The sequence below is a fragment of the Anguilla anguilla genome, chromosome 15 (genome assembly GCF_013347855.1).
Source record: "Anguilla anguilla isolate fAngAng1 chromosome 15, fAngAng1.pri, whole genome shotgun sequence".
NCBI lineage: Eukaryota > Metazoa > Chordata > Actinopteri > Anguilliformes > Anguillidae > Anguilla > Anguilla anguilla.
Genome location: NC_049215.1, coordinates 21,627,146 through 21,647,197, shown reverse-complemented (window position 1 = coordinate 21,647,197; position 20,052 = coordinate 21,627,146).

Sequence of the window (20,052 nt, the reverse complement as noted above, 5' to 3'; positions counted from 1 at the left end):
TGTGAAACGCCAGTGTATTAGCCATAGCCTACGTGAGAGAAATGTACGTGGTTTCATGGAATATGGGCATACTAAGGAAGTACAGAGCAGCAGCACTGGGGCGCAGTAGTCACTTCCATTCGAATTGACACTTTTAGGCTTTTATATCTATTATTTTCTATGAACAATATGAGTACTTTTAATAACAACTGGATGCATTTCTGCATATCTGCTTCTATCAATGCAACTCCATGGTGTTATTTTTTGTTTCTTTTATTTATTTTGAATTGTACATTTGTATCTCATAAGCTAAGTAACATAGTAGTGCAGTATTAGCAATATTAAACACCATAGATCCAAGCAAGGCACCGTTTGTTTTAAAGCCAGCAATATGTTTTGGATCTAATCCCAGATCCTTTTAATATTGTACTTAGAAGGATGGCATGCCACATATGCAATTCCATATGTCACAATGTTGATTAATTGTCTTTGAAATGAATCTTCCTCTCCAGGATGCAAATGAATTTGATTTTAATATCTCACACAAAATGACTTCTCTTTATGCATGTGTTTATTCCCCACCCAACTCGCATTTCATTGTGTCATTACCCTGGATTTGAGAGAGGATGAAATATTGTGGATGTATCTCAATTCCAGAGCTATAGCTGAAATCGCTTGTACGCACACACAAATAATATTGGTGGATCTGTTTTCCCAGGTTTTCAAGTCTGAATAAGGATTTTGGTCATTAACAAAAATGATTAAGAGGAGATTTGAATTTCAAAATAAAAAAGAGTTCCTCTTTGAATTCATAATGATCACTTCCTTTATGATCCTTAAAGAATATCTTAGTGAAGGTGTGATACATCTAAGTAAGGCAATCGTACTGATTAGCCTAATGCTTCAGTGGAAATATGTAATTATTATTCAATTCATTATTGGTTATTAACTATAGTAAAACTGAATTCACTGTATTTGTTCATTATTAATCAGTAGCATTCAAATATTATGGATTTAATGGCTGTCAAAATCTTGAGCTTTGTAACTGAAGAGCTGTCAGGTTGTGGGTCTTCTGGCTTTCAAAGCAGTTGTTAGGAGCATGAATAGCAGTGGACGATTTGGGACACAGTCCCCAACATGGGCCATTTTCCCAAGGAAGCAAAAGCAGGGGGGTGGGGGTGTAGCTCCCAGGGTGGAGGTGTAAGATGACGTCTTATCACCTGGACCCTTTCCTCCATTCCATCTGAAGCATAAACAACCGAGCTTTGCTTTTTCGTCCGCTGCCTGGAGCGCCACATTCTCCTCACCTGTGTGCTCTCAGCAGCGAGCATTTCAGGCGTTCTGGAGAAAGGCGGCTCATGCTGACCGGGCCCAGACGTGACGGAGCGCTCTGTCCGCTTTAGTTAACGTGATTTTCCAAAGCCTCAGCAGGGCCGCGAGGCTGTCCTCGGGATGAGTCTTAAGTACAGGAGCTTAAGTATCTGGGCGCTGAGCTTGGAGACAGCTGTGTCTGCTTCTGTTTCCCCTGTGAGCTCTGACAGGAAGGTACCCACGTCACGGCAAGGGCATAAAAACCGCACTGCTTCCATGGAAGGGTCGTATTTAGATTTTAAATACCAATCTCGTGACTGTCCCGTCCTGTATCCAGTGCTCTTTCCCCTACAGCACATTGCTTTGTACACCTACCTGTGTGTGTTGAGAAATTGCTAACAATGCATGATTGTCAGCTGCAGAGGCCTGTTTTATGACTTGTAACCAAATAACGAGAAGTAGGCTACTTTATGATCATTGCATTTGCTGTACATGCCAAAGATGACAAATGGCTGTGTGGTTTTTTTTGTTGTTGTGGCATATTCGTAGAGGATATGCAATGACATGCTTTTCTGCATAGCACTATAAATCCAGCACCAAAAATATGTATTTATTTTATTGGGTTACTTTACAAATGGGAGTTGATCATCGGGTTAGAAAAATGTAAACATCATGGTTACGTTGGTACATGAAACATAATATGCCTGTTGTTTGGACAAACAACCTCAGACCGAAAAAAGAGCTTCAAAGCTGTATTAATAAACAGAACAACATTGTTTTTTGGACATTGTAATTTTGCCAAGGTGTCAGTCAGAGTGGAGTTATGAGTTGTTTTACCTTTGCTTAGAAATTGCTAGAGTTGTTCAGGCTGTTATAAGAAATGCATTCTGAATTCTGCTCAAGCACCTTTTTATATTTTATTATATTCTAATTCCAAATGCTAATTGGCATGTTACATTTTTTAGCGAGAGCCTTAACTGTCTGTGAAAATGTATAATAAAGATCATTAGAATAGAATATAAAAGCTTGGACCAGCTGGAGGAATTATACTTTGTGAAGCCTCAGCAAAGTTTCCGTTTAGGACCTCAAAACCATGACGCAAAACCACTTTAGGTAAAAATGTCATATATGCAGTATTTTTGGGTGTTTTCTTCAATTAATTTTTATTTAAGGCTTAAGCAATGCAGTGGCCAGCAGCAGAATTTCATTGTAAACTTACATTTATTCAGCATGTGAGCAACAAAATGGAGATAAAGAGAAGTTCCCCTTATTCACTAATCACGTAAATCTATTTATTGGTTTGCAACATGGACAGGAGCATCTGCAGAGCAGGTCTTTTTCAGAACTTTATTAAATGCACTCTGACGGCTCCTCTTTTTTATATTTTATAAAATGTTATTATTTTGATATTGGCAACATTTATTCAATGCAATTCAATTAAATAATTAAATAAAATACAGTAAATGTCTTGCTTATAGACAAAGTGCATTGTAGAGTTTATGCAGCTGTTATCATAGTGAGTAGGCCTGAATAAGGGAACCTGTTGACATTAGATCCTACTGTGTCACAGAATGCTGGTTACACAATCCTCTGTGCTGGACAAGGTTCCACTGATTGCCTCGATTCCCAGCATTATGTTGCTAGTGGTCCATTGCTTACTGCTCCATCATTTTACAGATAACATTTCATTGCTAGCTTTCCGTTGCTGCTGTTCTGTTGCCAGCTAGCATTGTGGCCACATCACAGCCACCTTGGTTAAGATGCTAATGAGACAAATTTTACTTTTTCATTTCCAGTGCCCAGTATAATTCCTGGTAATTATTCTCTGTTTGCCAGGTTGAGGGAGATTCATTTTCATGTTGAATAACCAGGAGCACACCATTGCTGACAGGAAAGATCTGCACAGACATACAGAAAAGCAAACTGGTGTTGCATTGGGAGAACAGGTAAAGAGAGCAGAAGCTCATTGAAATGCCAGCGGCATTGACGAGAGCAAATCCGGGAATCAACTTCCTGTCCTGACTGCGAGGGATTCCTCACCCAGTGAAGGGGCCAGTGGTAGTTATGTCTTCATTTTTCCACTGCTCATGCAGGCTTTCCCCCTGGAAAATAGTTAGTGGAGGGGAACGTGCCTGAGGGTAAGCAGTGGGGGCATGAAGTGGTGAGCCGTTGTGTTCACATGATATAGCCTACACCTGACCTGGTGAAATCATAACTGCATGATTTTGTTAAATAGTTCCAACGTGCCTTTCCCCCCCTTCCATAGAGATCTGAGTCTGAGTTTTTATTGATTTTATTTTTAACGCTTGCAGATGTGCTCATGAATTCTGCGCAGGTGCAGTGCTTCCACTATTAATACCTGGGGGAAACCCTGTCACGATTGAAAGTATTCAGGTGCAGAGTTGAAAGATTGAGCCACTTTGTGTTCAACCCCTGAGGCATGCTGGGAGAGAACAGAATGAGAGAATTCAATCTCGTGTAAGGCCCCTGACAGCCTCGTTCCACTCTTGTTTTAGCCCGTCATTCCAGACAGTTTAAACTGTGATGGCAGTGGGAATCAGTGGCGTTCAATGGGTATGGGGATTGACCTTATTTTCACATGATGTGAATGAAAGCCAGCTCAAGTCTGTCTTTTGGCCTTTCAATTACATTTAAACTTCTCTTAGCTACTCCCACCTGCCAATAAAGAAAGCTTCAACTGAAATGGCTTCTGCCTGCCGTGTCTAAAAGCTATTAGTTAACATGTCGGAGACATTTGAGCCATAGTGACAAAAATCCTCTTTGGAACCTCCTTTTCCTTTAAACTGTCATCGCCAAAGTAAAGAGAAGAATTTGCATGACACATTCATGCTTTGGTTTTTCTTACTGTGGGAATATGGTATGCTACTGGGTGAGAATGGAACACCGTTGGGACAGCTGAATGCAGGCGCCTAATTAAACTGTAAAACAGCTGGACAGGAGGGGATAAGAAGTGGTCGTGTTAATATCTGAGACGTCATTGGAATCATGACACGGATCATTAGGCCACAATGGAATACTGCCGCTCGACATGTGGCCGGACGTGATCCGTGGCCACTGTCCAGCAGACAATACGTTTTATCAAGTCCCGAAGGAACCGGGAAGAATTAAGGTCATAAAACGTTTGATTTTGATTTATTTGTCCTGGAACCATTCTCCGCTTGCAGATTACCAAGGCAATTTTCTTTTTGACCTAAATAAGGGGCTGCAGTTAAATCCTGTCCCCCCAGTCTCAAAACAGTTTGTACTACTGGTATAATACATCAGAAAATTGCATGTTCTTCACATCCTAATTTGAATTTACAATGCAACACGACGTGTTACTTTCATAGGTCATAACTTATGCAGCTATGCATTGTATGGGCCTGTATATTCATATTTTTTGCACAGAGAATAGGCTACATACACTGAACTATAATGTGTTCTGTGTGTCTGGCTTATGGAGTTGGTTATGTAACGTGATCCAGAGATTAGTCTGGGATTCGTCTCTAAATTCTCGCTGATGTCACTGTAAAGATTTTCCTTATCCCCACTCTGTCCGTTGAACATACGTCCTGATTCTGCCCAGTGTCCTGTCCTATAAAAAGTGAAAAATAAAAAGAGGTTGCATGCAACAATGCACTCCTCAAACACAATCAAAGGGTTCACCTATGAGCAAGAATTGGTATCAATCAAATTGTTTTCATGGCAACACAGCACCGGAGTCTATGTCTGTTTTTAGGGAGTATTTTGTGTAAAGCATGACAGTGTGGGGGGGGGGGGGGGGGGGGGGGGTGGGGGGTGGTAGTGCTGCTGGAGATATACCTTCATGACTCTTCCAGCCCCTTTGGGAACTTGAGTTTTGTTTAAAGAAGAAAAAGGGAGTGTGCTTGAAATATGCAGTATTTGATCTGAGTTGAGGGATATTGTGGCAAGGGTGTAGATCCCCCCCCCCCCCCACCACCGCTTCCCTGCTGACTCAGCAGCCTTTCTGAGTTCAGAGAGCATCCCCCTGCGCCTCCTCCAGCCCTCCAGGTTCCTCCCTCGCAAGGTCACAGAGATCTGTCTGCCCCTCCCCACCGCCATCCATCACTGCACCCCCCGTGTGGCTGAAAAGAACAGGAAACGCCACAAATGTGCAAACCTGGTGATTTTTCCATTGATCAATTATCTGCAGTGTGCAGAACCACCTCTGCATGATGTTACAGTTGGGCAACATCTACTGACACAAACAAGATGGCCCATGAACTGGTTGTAATTCCTTAGAAGCAGATGGGATTTTGGTCTACATTTAGTAATCTTCAAATGCTCTAATCTCATATTTTATAAATTCAGAAATATATCCAACAAGCCCCACCCACCGATAGAAAACAGCAAGGAATTCTGGGAAACATGTCCTTCAAGGGGCACCCACAGAAAGGAAAGCCTTATACAATATTCATCTTATCTGTGTGCACACTGATGCATTGCACTTCTGAAATATACTGCATTTTAATATATTTTTAATGCACGCATAATTGTCTTGAGAATTGGCCCGATTTAAAATCGGATTTGTCTGGAATACACACTCACCCACAGACATTTGTAAAGCTTAACTTTTCAGTCAGAAATACACATTCTCATAAATGTTGTCTCAATCATGGGCACATCTCAGAGTTTTGCAGGGGTTGATATTAAAAAGCAGTCTGACAGCCGACTGGCTGCAACAGCATTCATTCATCAGAGGATGAATGAACTGGATAGTGAAAGATGCATAGATTTGCCTTCTGAAAAAATATATGATAAATTTAGAGAAGAACAATGTCTGTGTCTGATGTATTTTTACCATGGCAGTAAAAACCCCTGTATTTCAATCTATGGGATTGGCTGAGCTAGCGGTGTTTGTCAGACTGTATTGAAACAAAATAGTAGTACCACCGATTTTCTAGAGTAACGTTTTGATCAGTTACTTATTATGGACTTTGATGTTCTATCTTTCTACTTTGAAACCATAATGTTTCAATTTGAGTCTTATTAATATTCATGAGGTGACGTGACATCGGAAAGCACTAGTGGTAATTGAACTTCTCTACAGTTAAATGCAAAGATTTAATTGTTCATCGTTTTATTTCGAATCCAATGTGCTGGCATACAGAGAAACAGCAATAATTCTGTCACTATCCCTGTAGGTTTACATTGAAGTGTATTAAAATATTCTGTCATTGTAATATGTAGCACCAGAACCAGCCTTTTAGAAACTGGAACCTCCTGAAGTAAGGGTGCTAAGAGGAAAAATGAAGAAATGCAGTACCTGGCCTTCAGGTTACTGTAGACAATCTAACAGTCCCAGGAAAGTCTGAAGTCATTAGCTGTTTGGCCCCTTATCACATAAGTCTCATCAAAGTACATTTGGCAAACACACCATTGAGTGAACACAGCATTTCCCTTCCCCCCTACAAATGTATTGCGTTTATGCATGTATCATGTATGTCAGACTTGATGAAAAAGGGTAAAGCAGAAATTTCATATTCAATATTTAATGAAAAGAGTGGCTCAGTTGCACTTGGAAAGCTCGAGTGCAAACTAGATTTATGGCGGTAATTACAGGGTTTCTAGTACTCCGAGCCTAGAGGGCGCCGTGCGTCTCTCAGGGCCAGGGTCGCCTGCCTCCGTCACGTTCCCAACCTTCACCCCTCGGCCCTGCCGCGCACGTGCCACTGACATTGCCATCCGCCCCTCTGCCAGCTCCCTTGGATTTGATGAATGGTCGCCAAGGCGATGCTCGCTCAACCGCCCCCCCCCCCCCCCCCGAATGGCCCGAACTCTCAACGGAACTCTCCTCGGTGACACGTCCCTGATACCGTTCACCTGGATAAAAAAGGGATTAGCGGTAAATGAGCGTAGCGAGCATAGGACAGGAAGGAGACTGGAGCCTACTCCGGTGACCCCGCTCAGCGGTACCCATAGTCCCTGCGGGTGAAGGGGTATCATGACCAGCAGAAGCGTCTGGGCAGAATGCAAGGATACGCTCACAAGGGGCTGAGCTGTCCCACCCCGCTCCCCCCCCCCCCTCATTAATCATCTGTGAGTCATCCTGCTCTTTCTGTCTTGGGGTGCAGGTACAGTGTCTGTATTTTCCCCTCACTCTCAGTGGTGACTCTAGTTTGGTCATTAATCTCTCCATTGACTGCATTGTACACTAATTTTTCCTTTTGTGTGAGGCTAATGATAGAAAAAACCATTGCAGACCAGCTACATAAGCTTGTGGTAAAAAAGTCATTTGTTTTCTACATTCATTATCCTTTTGTTGTTTTCTTTTTCTTTTCATGAAGTGCAAATTAAAAGTTGTTTACTTCATAGTGGTTGTCTAGACCAGTGGGTCCTATATTTGCCGAGTCTGTGACCCACTTAAACAGATATTTCACTTTCAGAAGTTTGATATCATTTCAGTTTTCAGACTAGAGTTTGCTTGGCTGAGTAATTTTTTTGTGTGTTTAATGACTTTTAGATACTAACATGATTATCTGACGACCACCCAGCTTTACAGTGAAAGCTATAGGGGTTTTTGGGGGGTTGTGGTCTGAAGTACACTTCAACCACGCAAGCACTGTCAATCAAAAGCATGCACTAAAACTGACAAAATATGTTCATACATGTAAATAAAAAGTTTTTAAACATGTAACAATTGCCGATACACCGAAACTAGTGCCATGCATAGTGCAGCATTTAATTTGAGGGTTGTGAATATTAGTGGAACGTGTGGCGTATGTAAATTATTTCAATCCACCTGGTGACCTTGACCCACAGTTCCCATCTACAGTAATTCAGTGTACCCTGTCTTACAGCCAGTGAAACCGACAGTTTGCTCAGTTTGCTTTCTCCAGGCTTATCTGAGGTTTGAGCAGCCATCTCCCGCACGACTGCGGCGCTCTGTCACGCGTGCGCTCAGGACATTGCTTTAGGTTCAGTGGGTATGGAAGGGTTTTCAGGACGCAGCTGGGGACAGTTCTGCCCGGCCAAGTTTCCCAGACAACTTTGTATAAACCACAGGATTATCCCCATTTGCTATGCGGCTCCGAGTTATTCTGCAAATTGACCCAAATTGTTTGATTTCCTCAGTGCAAAAAATAGGCTTGTCTGCTTTAGACCGAAAGACAGCTCACTGATGCTTTTTTTTTTTCTTCTTCTTCACTCAGGCTTCTTAATCAAATTATGGGGGATTGTTCAGAGATAATTTACTGCTTTGATTGATTGCATTGCATTCTCCTTCACTTAATGGAAGACCCATGTAAAACAGGAGTGCTAACGCAGCCATCGGATAAATTAAGAGCATGGTCAATATAATAATTTCATAATAAATCTCATTCATCTCAATAAAGATAAAAAATATTAAATGTAGCATTATCAAAGTTTCAGTTCTGCCAAGTAGCAGCCATAAAGTCAAATTTGAGATTCGACTGGTGTGAAGGAGCCAGAGAATGGCCCTGTGGTGGGAATGTGCTGTCATGATCAGTATATCCCTTTTACATCTGCCAGAAAGTCGCCATTAAAAGGCAAAGCTGTCCAAGGAAATTTTCTAATAAATTGAAAAGATACTGTAGCATTTGTATCTGAGCCAAATACAATTGATTTAATAAGTAATGCATAATGGAAACTGGCATAATGGCAGTGACTGTATTTTGCACTTATTATTATTAACTGTTCTCAGGGGTTCTCACTGTTCTCCGTTAGGTAAGGTGTAGCTGGTTGTCACAATGGCAAAAGTAGCCATTTGTAGCTCATGTACTGTGATTTCTCATAAACAAATCTGTGTTGTGACCATTGTGATAATATGTTGGTGCAAGTGGATGTGTTACATGAATACACACACACACACACACACACACACAGTTTCTGCAGTTTCACACCACTCTGTTCTTGACAAAGCAAGCCCACATGCCTGCGCTTGCTGGGAGCGCCTCATATTTAACAGGCTTTTTGGCTACCAAGCACAGTTTAGTGATTTTTAGTGTATGTCCCTCAGCTTGTCTACTGAGCCCTTTTTTGTCATTTTGAATGTGTGACTTGAGTGATTTGAGTTGTGTGATTTGAGTCCTATGCTTGCATTGCCTTGTAACGTGCTGTCATTAAACCACTTTTTTGTCCACTGTGTTGGACAAAGAGTCCCAGTGTGGGTGTGTTAGTTAGGCCAGAGAGGGTTCTTTTGCTCCCCACTGCACAGCTGTATTCTGTGCATTAAATGTCTGGTGAATTTAGAGGGAACTTAATTAGCTGGCCCCATCTCTTCATGTGTCTTAAATGCACAAATTGGGGATGGTTTAAAATTTTAAAAATTCACAATGATTGTCCCCTTGTCAGCTGCCAGGCTGCCTTTCATTGGTAGCCATAGTAGCGTTGTGTGTGTCCTTTCCAGGAGGGCAGGTTCAACATTGCGCTTCACTTCCATAAAGTGGGGCGCCTTTGGGCTATGAAAGTCTTTGACTGCACCCCTGTGACACGTTGCCAGGTGTGGCACAAAAATAAGTGGACCGTAAGCTACTTTATTCTATTTTAAAAGGAATAGAATAAAAATATGTGAAACAAACAAAAAAAAAAAAATAGAGATATATTCCACATCTGGGCTTACAAAGTGGAAATCTTGCCTTGAGGGTTTTGGATGAGCAAAGGCTTTATTTGTCACAGACTTCCCTCCAAAAAGCTCTGCAGGCTGGATTAAGCCAACTACCAACAGCTGATCACCAATCGGCCTCAGTTGTGGATGCCATTTGGAAAGGCTGTCGCTGACCGTGGTCCTGAAGGCCTTCCAGTCTTCAGGAGACAGCAGCCCTCTCTGCTTCTCCCCCACCCTTTTCACAATAAAATATAATAGATTATCACAAAAACAGAGTGCAAGTATAGCATTACTGGCTCATCCTATTGTCCTGAGCAGACCTGGGTCAAATAGAGCTACTAATCAAATAACTGTCATTTAAAATGTTTGTTTTGTGTATTTCAGTTATTTGCAAGTAAACCACATAAGACCAGTCCCTTTATTTGAGGCATTTGTATATAATTGGTAAACAGAACAAATACTTTCATTTGCAGCAACTATTATTAAAATGATTGATTACAATAAAAAATCAATGCAAAACTCAAATCTAAATTCATTCTGTATAATCACTTCAAATACTGTAGAAACAATATAAAAAATATTGCATGAAATAAGAGAGTGTCTCCAAACTAGCCATTAACCCCCTTCCCCCCTTTCTATGTGTATTGATCATCTGACTCCACTCTTGAGAATCTGTAACTTTCTGGGCTCCACCATCTGTCAGTGGAGGGAATAGCATGCCTGACATTTGAGCACACTGAGATTAATCAGGCAATTAGTACAGCTACATATAGGACTTGCTTGAGTGCACCGGTGTGGAGTGTTTGGAGTGGTTTTATTGGAAAGCTGTATTTTGTGACATGTATTTGCCTGCCTTAGTTTCGCACAAAATGTGCAAAACCGTGGCACAACAATAAGGTGCTAAAAGCCTGAAGAGGCTAATGACTAATGTGTAATGGCCCCGTGGATATGCTTCAGCTGGTTAACATGACTGCTCCATGACCCCGTGGATATGTCTAACATGGATAACATTAACAAGAGGGCACAGCATGCATTTTAATATAACACATACACAAGGAATAAAGAAACAGTTCGAGTTAGACATGAAACTAGTCAAGTTTTTCTGTGATGCCCCTTTTACACATTCAAGGTCAATCAAGAACGATGAGCCTCTCTGGTCATCTCATCACCTTCGTCTCTGAATTCAAAAGGGTAACAGCCATGGGCATGAGTATAGCTGTTAGTCACAACTCTGGGGTACCTAAAAGCTGATTTTTGTAGATTGAATGCAACCAAAGATTAGAAATAAGATGATTCAACTGGATAAGGAAGGAGAAAAACCTAAGGAAAATAATTGGGGAAATACAGGAGTTTCCAAATCTGGAGTTCAAAAGATTGTTGCAAGATACAGAGAAAATGGTACTCCTAACAACCAAGCAAGAACTGGTAAACTACCGAAACTTGAGATTTTTAAGTGTAAGAGAAGGCAGTATGTGTGCCGCCAAAGCAAAGAGGCTCTTGGAATCATGTCTGAAGCCATCAGTCAAGCATGGCGGAGGATCATTGCACGTTTTTGGGTGTTTAACCACATCTGGAGGTTTTTAGTTGTGATTGAAGGTTTTGGTTTTGATTGATGGCATCATAAATGCTTATAAATACAAACAAGTCTTAATATATCATGCATTTTTGATTGAGAGCAAATTAATTCTACAGTAAGATAATGACCCCAAGCACACTGCTAAGACGATCAAGCTGCTGGTGTTCTTGGAATAATGTACTGGCTGGCCCAGACTTCAACATCATTGAATGTGTTTGGGATTACTTGGATTGAGTGAAGCAGAAAATGCTACCAACTTCAAAGTCTGAACTTCAGAGATGTTTACAAGAAGCATAAAAATATAGTAATACTGCAGATTTCTTTGAAAAACAATGCAAAGTCTCCGGATTTTGTGTTAAATATACATATTATATATGTTTTATATATAGTATATATGTTAGTATAAATAGCCCCTGCCGAGACGCAGGGCCCTTAGTAGTCGCTTTAGTTGCTTATGGGTCAGGCTGGCTACAGTAGTAGTAGTTTTACTATTGTAACGTCCTCAGTGCAGACCAGGCGTGGCTCACACTTGGGTCTCCAAGGGGCAGTGGATGCTGTGCATACCACTGCACTAGAAATTAATTCACTGTCAGTGGAGCAGTTAGGCATTACTATGCCAGGGGTGACCAAGAGCTCTCCTTTATTGTCTCCAAAGGGATATTTGTGTCTTGGACATAATGGTAATGTATAAATACATAATTTGCTGCTGAGCGCTGTTCTGTTTAAGGCCCGATGATGTATCTTGTTTACACATATACACTTTGTCTAGTTTATGTGTAATTTTGGAATTAGAACATTAATTTGCATATTCAACTGCCATTTTTGTTTTGAAAAACTAGGGAAAGATATTTGCCCAAAATAGCCACTTGTTTTGTCTTCATACAGACCAACTCACTCATACACAATCTCTCTCTTATTCTCGCTCTCTCTTTTGATCTCTCTCTCTCTCTCTTTCTCTCTCTCTCTCTTACACACACACACAGACATTCTCATTCTTTCTCTTTCATGCTCTCTCTCTCTCTCTGATGAAGAATGCTTTTATCCACAGCATTTATTTTGGGTATTGTTGACAAATCTCCGTAAACAGGCATACGGTTTCACAGTCCATGTACCGACAGTACACATCTCCCGATTACTGATTTACAATTAGACGTGTGTGTTTGTTTCTGCACGTGTGCATGTATGCGTGTTTGTGTATGGGCGTGTAAGAGAGAGAATGAAAGAGAGGGAATGAGCGAGTGCATGTTCGTGTGTGAGAGAATGTATGCATTTGTGTGCCATTTCCTGGTCCATCTGCTGTTTTCACTCGTGTACCATGTGCGATTGAGACGGAGAGCTCAAGCAGAGAACGGAAATCACAGAAGTCGTGAGTATTCTTCAGAATCTCACCGAGTCATCCATTATTGAGTGCACTTGCGCTCTCAGGCGTTTGGATTAATTGAACTTAATGAGTATTCTCATTATGATCCAAAGAGTTGAGATGAAAAAGAAACTATATTATACTGTAGCGGCGTGGGACCAGAGTAACCCAGTCAGAGTGGATTAGAGATAACTCTTAATGAGAATCCACAGATCCAGAGGCACATCATGCATCTAGCACAAGGTGAACCCATGTTCTCTATATGGAGTCCACAGGCTGGATTCACTTTAATCTTTTTCATAATACTCACTGTATAATCTTACCTGGCAAGTAAGGTTTTAAATTGAGCCTTCGCAGTTTTTTCCATGTCACATGGTGTGCTGCATGCTTTTTTCTAAGGTTTTACTGGCCTGCCAGGTCTAGGTTGTTGTAATTTCTGCAGAAAATTGACCAAGGCTGACAGTACATTATCCAATCCCAAGTATGGCTGTTAGTGAGCCAATCCGAATGAAGAATATTTACCCTGTGCGAAAGACCATGCCCTTTTTGTTTTTTCCACATATCATATTCATTTCTGGAACATTTTATTGGCTGCATCATATATACCAGATATGCTTATAATCAGGAGTATTTGCTGAATTTTTTGTTGATGTTGCTGCGGTCTCCTCAGAACAAAAATAGCATGCAAAAACATCACATTGTTTTCATGATTGACTAGCAAGTAACTGCTCAAAGCAAGTGGGGGCTCTTTGACTATTTGGGTGTGTGTACAAGTGAATGGCAAATTATGGTCCTCAGCCAAAAACATGGATAATGGTGTCAGTGAAACCATAAGGGTGGCTGTCTCATGAGACTGAGGTGATGGAGAATTGAGGGGGGAGGGTGATGGTGTCTGTTCCCTTTGTTTTTTTTGCTTTTTTTTCAGCAGCTCCGGCCTGCTTATTTCACTCTCTCCTCCAGAGAGTATTGAGTCTTTCAAACAGAACTCAATCTGTCCTTAAAAGCTAATCCCCAGACGTTCATTAGTGGACCTCTTCGTCCTTTAAGTTTGTTTGGTGAGGCATGGTTGTTGTTATTTACCCCCCCAACACAGACATACACATGCACACACAGATGCATGCATACCCTTATTTAAAATGTTTAAAACACTGCCTTCATACTGATGATAATGATAATTATGATAATGCATTGCATTTATCTAGCACTTTTCATCTCTAAGCGCTTCACAGTGAAGTAGGGGGAGGAGGCGGTCATGTCAATAACCGCCAATGTGTAGCACCCACCCGGATAATGTGGGCTTGCAACAGCAGGATGTAGCATGGCTGCCTGACTGACTGGCTGAACTTTTTACCACTAGAGGGGAAGAAAGATCATGAAAGTAGTCGCCGCCACCACCAAGCATTTCCCATTGGATTCTTTTATTTGCATGTTTTTGCTGATTTGTTCTATGACAAGGAGGCACTGCTCCAGGAGTAAATGAAGGTTTGGATACGTCCGCAATGAAAATCTCAATAAGCCTTTCAGAAATGATATGGATTGATGGCCACGTGCCTCTCCTAGCTGGAAATAAGCACTTGCAAAGCTTTTTCTTTTGTTTCGAAGAGCGTTTCTCATAAGTGTGAGAGAAACAAACTGACAGTTACTGTCGCTGCCATTAACTCCCCCCCCCCCCCCCCCCCCCCGCCCCAGTCCCCCCCCCCTTCTCCCAGCGCCCTCTGCAGAGAGGAGCGTCCCAGGGGAAATAACCCACAGCTGTTTCGCTTATGCACGTATTCCCATCATACCGCTTTATTCAATAAGCAAATGCCATAAATAGTAATGAATATGGATAATCTCCGCGGTTTCTTTAGCGCTTTGATGAAGGCACTCGTCTGAATTTCAGTGCACGCGACTGTTGTTTTTTCAGCCGCCTTCCATGACACGAGTGCCTGGCTTCCCACTGTGTATTTTAACGGCACCTGTGCTTGGGCGTGTGCAAAAAAACTCACATTTCAATGCAGGGCTGCTTTGACATGCTGTCCGCCAGCCTGACCTTCTGTCCTCTTCCCCCCCATTTTGCCTGGCTGAGTCTCTTATCTGGGACAAATCTAAGGCACTTACATTTCATATCTTCTGCAAACTGTGCTGAGAAGGCAGCGTGAGGTATTACACTCGAGGGGAGAGCTTGCCACTGGGATTTGAGACGATATCCCTCCTCCCAGAGAATGCATCGTAAAATGAACTCAGTTCTGTCTGGCGCAGTGGTGATCAGTGATAAATGTGATGGAGTCTAAACAGGTTTTACATTATTCTATATACAGTATATATATAAAATGAGAAATGTTAGGTGACTGGAACATTTGTAATCACGTGCTCTCACTCTATCTCTCTCTCTCTCTCTCTCTCTCTCTCTATATATATATATATATATATATATATATATATATACACACACACACACACAGTTATATAGCGTGTGTGTCATGCATGTTTATTTCCCATTTGGGAATGATCCCTGCTGACTCTTTGTTTCCAGGTTAATTTGCATCAACACCTACATTCATTGGTTCGTTATATTGCACGCAGACTTGTGTTTCAGACCAACCTGACTACTCTCTCCACAACTACCCCCCCCCCCCCCCTTCCCCCACCCCCTGGACACATGCAAATACACACACACATGCTCACACATCTGCTCTGTGCCAGCTGTCCTATGATTAACTAAAATGTCCAATCAGTGACTCGTGGTGATTTTCTCAGCCGTACTGCCATGTTATTTTCATCTCTGGAGGCTGCAGCCCTAGTCTCAGTCTCATGCCACTTTTTGAAAGACTAGGCGTGTGGCCCTGGTGTCCTGGTCAAATTCCTGCAAAATTAGCTCTATGCATGTGGCTTCCAACTCACCTCCCTGCATCTGATTGGTTACAGAATCCCTTGAATTCCAACCCACTATAATTCCCCAGGTCATCACTGCAAAAGAGAATTGAGCTCTTGGTTGACCTACTTGGTCAAATAAAGGTTACATTAAAAAAATAATGGCTGCATTCCACACTGACTGACTCACTGCGTGTGTGGATACTTCAACAACCATGTTTTCCACTTGGTGAAGTTGAAGCTGATGGTGCTTCTACAGTTAATTTTCACCACTTCAGCAGTGGAGCATACTGTCATCATATCTTGATTGAAGGTCAGTGTCTTCTCTGGTTTGAAATTGATTTTCAAAAATAGCACTTATTCTCAGAATGTCTGTTGTGCATGTGGCTGTGGGCCTTATTCTGGTCAGGGGCACATGAATTATTTTTGAAATTCCAGAATTAAATACTGAATGGGGCTCTGATGTCTCATCAATAGATCTGTCGATCGATCCATATGTCCTCGCAGGGTATTTGTTATTTCAGCAGTTTTGCTTCAAATATGTTACTGTTTAAAACATGGATATAGTTTAAGAACCAGTATTACATAGGTCTTGTACATTTATTGAAATGATATGTAAAACCAAATATTTAAAAGTAAGTATGTATCATATCAAATAAAATATATATTTTTAAAAAGTCTTTGTACGGGTACAGTAGTGAGACAAACAAGGTGGCCCAGAGACAATCAGGCTGCAATGCACTTTCTTCAGTAACACTTTCTTTCAGCAACCAATTAACTCAAAGCTCAATGTTTGTGTGGAAACCAACAACCTATCACAGAAAAACATAGTTATGTGTTAGTTTTTTCATTGACTGTGAAAGGCTGCGCATTATAACTACTTAAACAGGCTAGTTTGATCAGTGGCCCATTTCTCTCACCGTGGGCTTATCTCCCAGGACCCGCATCACGTCACTTCACCTTAGTCCAGCACATCAGCCATCTGCTCTTAACATGCTTCAGAGAAATGGCTTTCATTCATAATTAAAGAAAATGCATGAAAACCCCCCACAGATGCAACCAGGACCCCGCGTACTTCTAACTGCCGCTTTGCATGTGGACGTGGAGGAAGGGGGCGAAGTCACTCAGTATTCATAATTTAGACATCATTTTGTCTGCGCTATGCTCCCCTGGTGGTCATCGGCTGTACATTAAGCACTTACACACGGGTGAAACTCGAACCTTTTCACTGGACTGCTGTAAGGTAAATTCAACATGCATTCTTCCATTTTTGAACCTAGATGAAATCAAAGGCATGCATTACATTTTTGCCATCCGGAGGGTAGGAAACAGAGGACTAATTAAAAATTTTTCATTTGAAAGCAAGAATGTAATTAACAGCATTTATTCATGATCATATGAATGCATTTCTTAAAAATCCCAATAATTCCTCCTTGATCTCATATTTAAATATACGCAACCTGTTGAGGCACCAAAATGTTCCTCACAATATGAAATTTTACTCCCAGTAGAGTTAATATTATAAAAATAATGAGAATTAATGTCGCTACAGTTAAGAGCTAAGCTATTTCATTTTAAAATGTTGGGCTTAAGCACGAGCTGCAGAACACCAACCAGGGCTTTGTCTAATAATGCACACTGAGGAAGACTCATTTATTATTGCAATTATTATTTTATTATTATTAATGTACTTTGTCAATCAGTGGATGGGTTTGAGAAGGAGAAGCAGCAGGCATTGTAATGAGTGTATTAAACATTTTCCCCCCTGTGGCAGTTAATTATAGTTGTAATTTTCATACCAGGAATAAATTCAGCTCTCCCGATTAACTTCTAACTTCTCCGCCTATAATGACTATGTGCCATTTGAGTCTGAAATCCATCATATGAAATGTTTTAATCTCATCCATAAGAACAATTATGCTCATTTTTTCTGTTTGATGTGGGGACTGTTCATTCACCATGGTCCATGCTCTATCACAAGATTAAAACAACACTATAATTAAGGGAGGAACGGAGTTTCATTTCATTTCAGTTTTTTTTTTGTTTGTTTTTTGCGCTGAAAATTTTGAAATTAAACATTTTGGGAGGAAGTGACTCAATCAACACAAAGTAACATAAGAAAGTATCTTCTTGAAATTAAATATCTGAAACCAGTAAAAAAGCATTTTGCCCAACCTCGAAGAGGGATTTTGAAGAAGATGCTTGCTGTGGCAAAATGTGTCCTTGTTCTATCAAATCAGCTATATGTGCAACTACATTATCAGTGCTCCCATTTTTACTCGCCTATTCTCACTTTGGAGAAGTTTCCTGGTTAAATAATTTTTTGAAATATCTAAAATCCCTCAACATACTGAATTTAGATATAATGTAGTTTCACGTACATGCTATGTATGTATAGTTATTAAACAATATATAGTATGAGTTATGCAACAAATTGTTTGCAGAACTTTGGATATATGAAAGTGGCAGTTGATATGTTTTATGTTTTGGTCGTTCATTTGGATATATATATAGAAATTTATAACCTGCATTTGGACTTAGTATATTCCTATGTATATAAGGGCTAGCAAAGTTTCATTAAAGCAAGACATTGAGGTGAATGGATCAAAACCGGAAAATACTAAGCCACAGAGTGCTTTTCTCTGGGAGTGGAAAAGGACTGACAGGTGACCAGTCTCAAGTCACTGTACAGCATGTGACCCGTCAGCACCGATGCAGTCAGCCTATTAATGAGGGGGAAGTGGTTACCCGGACACCCCGCTGACTGATTGATTGGTTTATTGATTATGACATTAGAGAGGAGCAGAAAATGAAACCCACAACGATGATCAACAATCGGCAGGCAACATCTCTCAGCTGAAATGCTGTTGTGCTGTTGCTCTGTTAGGGAGAGAGAGAAAGAGAGAGAGACACAGACAGTAACAGCTTAGTAGCGTCTCTCCCCTCTCCCTCTGTGGATGAAAGTGGTAGCTTGCCGTCTTGTGCCACAGTGGCTACATCGGGGGTGTAGAGAGTGGACCATCAATCAATCCATTGTCTAACCTGCTTATTCCTGGTCAGGGTCTCAGGGGGTGCTGGAGCCTATCCCAGCATGCATTGGGTGAGGGGAAGGAATACACCATTTCCAAAGCAGAGCACACACACCGTTCACTCACACACGTACCCAGGGGCAATTTAGACCCTACAATTAACCTAACCTGCATGTCTTTCAACTGTGGGAGGAAACTGGAATACCTGGATAAAACCCCATGCAGAAACGAGGAGAATATTCAAGCTCCACACAGGGATTCAAACCCAAGACCTTCTGCAGGGAGCACTGCAATAGAACGTAGGCCTAGCAGCAGATGGTGATCACTTGGTGCGTGAACAGAATAAAACATGCTTATACCCTAATATTAGTAATGAATTATATTTAAAATTAGTGACTGGAATTACGCTTAGACTGAATTTCTTAAGATGCTTTGTACAGCAGAAATTACATAACTTACTTAACTTGGGCTGACACAGTCTGAATTATCCATGAATACAACTGAATATTCACTGGAACATTTCAGGTTAAGCACCTTGCCCAAGGGTGCAATTACATGATGTGCCTCATTCTGGACCCCAACCTGCAACCTTCTGGTTCTAAGTCCAGTCCCCTTACCTCAAGTACATTTGCCAGTCCCAAGGTCCCATATTTGAACATTGGGAAGGATTTGGCATGTGACTCCAGTATGCGGAAATAGAGTGAGAGAGCATTTGTTTTATTCCAGAAGTTATAAATGCAGCATAAGGATATTTGGACATAAAACAAACGCAGTCTTGCGTAATTCATGAAGGACAAGTGTGGCCTTAATTGACAGGACGCATAGACCGTTTACACATGACCAAAGCTACTGAAGCACTCATACCTGTCTGTCAGAGGCAAATGACAATAAACCCGTTATTCCTAGTTGCTTTCACTTTAAGGTCTCCCATCCTTTTCCGAAGCCTAAAAACCATAGTGCCCAAACGTGCGTGCTGACGGCAGTCTGGTTTAATTCAGGGAGTGATTTCATGTCTGAACCGATGGTACACCCTCTGTCTCTCGACCTTTAGTTCAAAAAAAAAAAAAAAACTCACCCCCCGCCCATCAGCTGCTGATGCTTTCAAGCCGAAGAGACATGTACAGAGGAGTTCAAAGACTGTCCTGATAGCCCACTGGATCACAGGGGGTTTACTTATTGATGTGAGAGAATGTGTTATCTCTGGGCCGGCTCCGGCAGGATCCGGGGTGGGCGATGTGCGGCAAGGCTGCGATTTCTCACGCCTTCACGGCTCACCTGGATGCTGCTTTGTTCCCGTCATGTATCCACCAAAGGTTTGCCTGGTGATGCTGCAAAGGGCACCTTTTATAATTCCTCT